The sequence below is a fragment of the Lycium ferocissimum genome, chromosome 8, assembly GCF_029784015.1.
Source record: "Lycium ferocissimum isolate CSIRO_LF1 chromosome 8, AGI_CSIRO_Lferr_CH_V1, whole genome shotgun sequence".
NCBI classification, from domain to species: domain Eukaryota; kingdom Viridiplantae; phylum Streptophyta; class Magnoliopsida; order Solanales; family Solanaceae; genus Lycium; species Lycium ferocissimum.
In genome coordinates, this window is record NC_081349.1 from 17047837 (window position 1) to 17054037 (window position 6201).

Here is a 6201-nt window from a genome sequence, read left to right on the forward strand (position 1 = left end):
AAAAACCTCTTCCAAACGCATTATTGTAATTAGTTTCTTATAACTACTAGCATGTTGGGCCCGTGCATAGCAGTGTTTAAGAGGTGGGGGCGCGAAGCGAGGCGTTTTACGCAGTACGAGGCAAGGCTTAAGCCCCGACACACAGGGCGTAAGTCCCATGGATCTACGGGCGTATGTCTCATGTATCTTTAATTTTATAATTTTATTACTAAAAATAAGCAAAAGTAAAATTTTCATTAAAAATATGCAAAAAAATAAAAAATAAATTCAAGGAAATTACAAATAATATAAAAAGAATTATTATAAATATTATTTGAGAAAGGTAACAACACAAAAAATGATAATTGCCTAGATAATCTTTAAAATGAAATCTTCATTCACTTCACCATCAATCTCCAGATCTATTAGTCCTTCCCGACCTCAACTAATATTTGCACTAACTTTTATTTGTATATCCAAAGAAGGAGAAGGGCAAAAAGTGTAAGAGCAATGACAACAAATGGATAATGTTGCTTCAGGAACATAGTGCCATGAAATCTCTATCATATCAATTTCAGCCATAATCATTTAAAAAAACTATTTATGGCAGTGTTATTTTCTATGCGAGTTGATTTACTATTTATATATTTTAGGAAAAATCAGTACAACATGAAAACATGATAATATAAAATATAAATATCATTACACCAATAATAAAAATCATAATTGATAGCAAAAATGCTTTTAAAACAACAAAAATCAAATTTAACGCCCGGGGCGTACGCTTTTACGCCCGGGGCTTATGCTTTTGCACCCGGGACTTATGCCTCAAATTCTAGGGCGTACGCCCTATTGATATACGCCTTTCATTTACGTTCCAGAGCATTTTCGATACGTCCCGCCTAGAGGCTCGCCCCGAAAACGCCTCTGAAAACACTGGTGCATAGCATGGGCATCCACTACTAGTAAAAGTATAAGGGGCTATTCAAATTTCCACGAATTGACTTCGAATTTTGTGTACAACCTTTTTAGGCTATTTTCAACAAGTTTAAGCCGTACCCACTACGAATTTTTCACAAAATAAGTCTCAAAAGTCAAACTCACTTCTTCAAATTGGGATAATACTCAAAATACCCCCCAACGCTTGACCAAAATCCCAACTACACACCATACCTTTGCGGGGGTCCTATTACCCCCCTGGATAAATTTTTTCAGTAGCAAAATGGCCCTTTTTTGCTGATGTGGCAGAGAGCGTGAATACACCGCCCAGTGGCGCGTGACGGCCTTTAAAAATCGCATCCGACCATTTTGGACGCCAACTAAGCCGCCACATATGATGCCAAGTAGATAAAATTTGAACTCCCTCCATTTTTAGGCTACTTCATCTTCATCTTCACCCTATTTAATATCCATCCCCATTTTTTGTTGTCAAAATAATATCCATTATAAACGAAAATCTCAATTGAAGAAAATCCACATATGATTCCGAACAACTTGTTAAAGAACAACTTTCCACCATAAACGAAAATCAAGAAAAAAATGAAAAATCAAGAAAGAAAAAGGAAAAATGCGGAAAAAAATAAGGATGAAAAATCTAATCTTGTTAAAGAAAATCGATTGGAAGTTGCTTGTTTGGAGTTGCTACTTGTTGCTTGGTTGAGTTGTTTAAGCACTAATTCTTTGAGTTGATTTGGGGAGAAAATTAAACTCCATTGCTAAGAATTTGGAGAAAGCTATGAAGAACACCAAATGGGTTTTTCTAAATTCTTGATTGTTTAATCAAATTAATGGATGAACTTTGTTCTATTTGGTGTTAGGAAGCTTCCTTTCACATTTGGGTTTGTTTGGATTAGATTTGAGCAAGTTGGTGTGATTTTTTTTTTCAACTCCTAATGAAGATGATGATGATGATGATGATAATGTTGATGAAGATGAAGGAGAATTGGGTATGGGTTTTCGCATCCTTAATAAAAATGGAGTATGGAAAATTGAGAGATTTTTTTTTTTTTTTTTGAAGAAGAAGAGTAGATGGATGGAGGAAGGGGGGAAATTAATAAAAAAATGGGGCAAAATTAAACACGTGGCACGTGGGCCAGGCGCGTGTGGACAACCGGCATTTAATATTTGGGGGTTGGCAGATTGGACTGCCACATCAGCAAAAAAGGGGCATTTTGATACTGAAAAAATTTGTTCAGGGGGGTAATAGGACCCCCGCAAATGTTAGGTGTGTAGTTGGAATTTTGGTCAAACGTTGGGGGTATTTTGAGTATTATCTCTCTTCAAATTTGTTCAACAATGATGAGTTACCTTTAAAATATTACAGTTCACCCAAATTTTACAAAATTAGTTCTATAATTATGATTTGAGCTCCAAACACAACAACTAATAGAGTTTGTTAACTAACAAAATAGTTTATTTTTACTTCAGTTACAAACAATGTTTTAAAAGGCGGGGGTGCAAGGCATGACGTTTTACATATGGCTCGGCGAGGCGTAAGCCCCATGGGTATTTAATTTCTAATATTTCATAAAATAATATAATTACAATAAATATTTTTAAATAGGTAAAATTACATAAAAAAAAAAGAAAAAGAAAACTATATATATGTGTGTGAGCGCTCGCGCACACTTGTTGTCACAAAAGACTAATCAAAGCAATCCATTATACGCTACTTACCACTTATAATTATATATAACATAATTTTACAATAAACAATATAATGAAATAAAAGCTATTATAAAATGTAAATCAACTCTAACATCTTAACTTTCAAACAATGAAAAAATCACAATTTCCTAAAATAATATTACTATCATACTATTCATTTTATCTACCTATAAGCAAATAATCAATAAACTTTATTAGTATTATAATTAAAACGTAACTCCTTCATGAATAAAAATAAAATTACTTTCAAATAACGAAATAATAAAATATGACAATTTTGATACATATGACAAAAGACCAATGACAAGTGAAAATGTACAATTCGGCTATGTATTTTAAAAAAAAAATATCAAGTGATATTCACCTTCACGATAGTTTCAAATAATAAACATGCAATACTATGACTTGTTATTTGAGTTACCCTCGATCTTTTTATTTCTATAGATGAAAAACCATTAAGTATCATTCAATTGTTAAAGAATCACGAGGGTCAACAACTTTAATTAAAGCATTTAACATATAATTTGTGTAAAAACTGTTAGGCGAGCCCTGAGCGTTAGGCGTGTTTACGGCTTACAGTCGGGCGCTTAGGGCATAAACCTCACAGAAACTAAGCCCCACACGTGGGCCCCAGGTCGTTTTGCCAGTGGTCCACCCTGAAGCGAGTCCTGAAACTGCCTTTTAAAACATTGATTACGAATATAATTTCAAACATAGATTAGCTCGATCACATAAGGGAAATGTGATTTTCTTACTTTGTCAAACTCATTTTTACTTCTACTGGTCGAAAAATGTTAACCCCAAAAGTAAATTCGCGCAGAAATTAAGTAGGCGTTTGGCCATAAGAATTATTCACTTTATTCCGGATTTTTTTTTTCCCTTTTCACCGTTTGGCCATAAGAATTCCGAATACAACTTGAAGTTGTATTCCGGAATACCAAAAACTCAAAAAACTTATTTTTTAAAAAAATTCACTTTTTACACTTTTTTACAACTACATTTCACCAAAAACTACAATTTTAAAAACTATGGCCAAACACAACTCCAACTCCAAAATTCCTAAAAAAAGTGATTTTTTTTTTGTATCTATGGACAAACGGGGCCTAAGAATGAACGGTTTCATAAATGTTTTTTCCCCTCTTCAACTGCTGGATAAAAAGTCAAAAGGATAAAAAGGTGAAAAATTGAGAAGATAACTGAACCGGAACCAGACCGGATCTAAACAAAATAAACCTAACCGGGTTAACCAGCCAAATCCCCACCTAAACCGTGTGGGGTTCAATAAATAATTAAATTAATATAAACTAAAATCAGGAAAATAAAAAGAAAAGAAAAAATAAAGAACAAAGAAATTTGATTGGAAGAAAAGAAGGCAATTGTGGGCGCCTGACTTGGGGACAAGTTATGTTATGGGCAAATTGCAAATGCAACTTGCAAAAGCAATTGCATAACCAAATTGATAAAAAGCCAATTTCATTGGTCGTTTGGGCAACTTTTCTGCCTATAAAAGGAGCTACTCGTTGCTCATTGTAAACACACCAACACAGAGAGAGCAATAGAGAGTAGAGAGTAATCCGTTGTGCTATTTTCTATAGTCGTGAGAAATAGAGAGTGGGAGTAATATTGTAGTGAGTTGTGTAATAAAGAGTGTTGTTTCTTTTGAAGGAGTAGTAGTCTCTTGACACTACCAAGTTGTAATAGTGATATTATATTGCTTCGCTCGAATATTATATTTTATCCCGTTAAAATATTTGGTGTCGCCGTTACTCTCTTATTCTTGCTACTTAACGTGGATATTATTCCTGGGTGGGATCATTATTTCCCAACAACGTGGTATCAGAGTCATGGCAAATAATAGTCCGTTGTCTTTTCAGTACCCCCGTCTCACGAAAGAAAATTATGAAAAATGGTGTCTACGAATGAAAGCCATTCTTGGCTCCCAAGATGTTTGGGATATTGTAGACAAAGGGTTTACAAAACCCGATAATGAGGAGACTCTGTCTCAAAATGAAAAAGATGTCTTGACAAAGACAAGGAAGAAAGATCAACAAGCCCTCACTTTCATCCACCAATGTCTGGATGATGGCATGTTCGAGAAGGTGGCTGATGCAACCACCTCAAAGGAAGCTTGGGAGATTTTACAAAATTCTCTCCAAGGTGTTGATAAAGTAAAGAAGATAAAACTTCAAACTCTAAGGGCTGATTTTGAAGTTTTAAAAATGAAAGAATCCGAATCCATTTCGGATTTCTTTTGAAGAGTGATGGCTATAGTAAATCAATTAAGAAGATACGGGGAGGAAGTAGACGATGTGCGTGTGGTGGAAAAGATCCTTCGCTGTTTAACGCCTAAATTTGATTTTGTAGTGTGTGCAATTGAGGAGTCTAAAGATTTAGACTCAATAACGGTAGAGCAATTGGAGGGTTCTTTGCAAGCCCACGAAGAAAAGATTAAAAGGAGACAAGAAGAGCCACTGGATCAACTTCTAAAAACTCAGGCATCCTTCAAAAATTTTGGAGGTGAAAAGAGTTATAGAGGAAATGGACGAGGAAGAGGTCGTGGCACTCGTGGAAAAGGACGGAGCATTGGCAACACCTTCAACAATGAAGGGAGAAGCCAACAACCATTTAGAGGTCGTGGTCGTGGACAAAGAGAAGGGAAGAGGACGTGGCTATTATCAAAGTACCAACGAAACAAGGTATGATAAATATAAAGTTGAGTGCTACAACTGCCATAAAATTGGACATTACTCTTGGGAATGTCATAGTAATGTTGAAGAGAAAGCTAACCTTCTTGATGACAAGAAAGAAGAAGGTGAGTCAACACTGTTAATGGCACTCAAAGAAGAAGATAAGGATGATTGCAGTCTGTGGTATCTTGATAATGGAGCAAGCAACCACATGTGTGGATGCAAAGATATGTTTGTGGAGCTCACTAAGAAGATGACAGGCAACGTATCCTTTGGAGATACTTCAAAGGTACAAATTGAAGGAAAAGGTACAATTCTGATCTCCTGTAAAGATGGTGGCCACAAAGTTAATTCAAGATGTTTATTATGTGCCAAAATTGAAAAGTAATATCTTGAGTTTGGGCCAACTTATTGAAAAAGAATATGATATTCATATGAAGAATATGCATCTTTTCCTTAGAGATTCAAGTGGAAAATTAATCACAAAAGTACGTATGGCAAAGAATAGATTTTTTTCTTTGAATCTTAAGACAATTGATGCAAAGTGTTTGAAGGCTAATGTGCAAGATGAATCTTGTGTCCGGCATATGCGTTTTGGACACTTGAATTTTGAAGCGCTCAAATCAATGGGAGAAAAGAACATGGTGCATGGGATTCCTTCAATCAACCATCCAAATCAGTTGTGTGAAGCTTGTCTTCTTGGAAAACATGCAAGGAGGAGTTTTCCAAAAGAGGCCACGTCAAGAGCAATCAAGCCACTGCAGCTTGTTCATACAGATGTATGTGGGCCAATCAATCCACCTTCTTCTGGTAAAAGGAAATACTTCTGCTCTTTATTGATGATTTCAAGAGAAAGACTTAGGTGTAT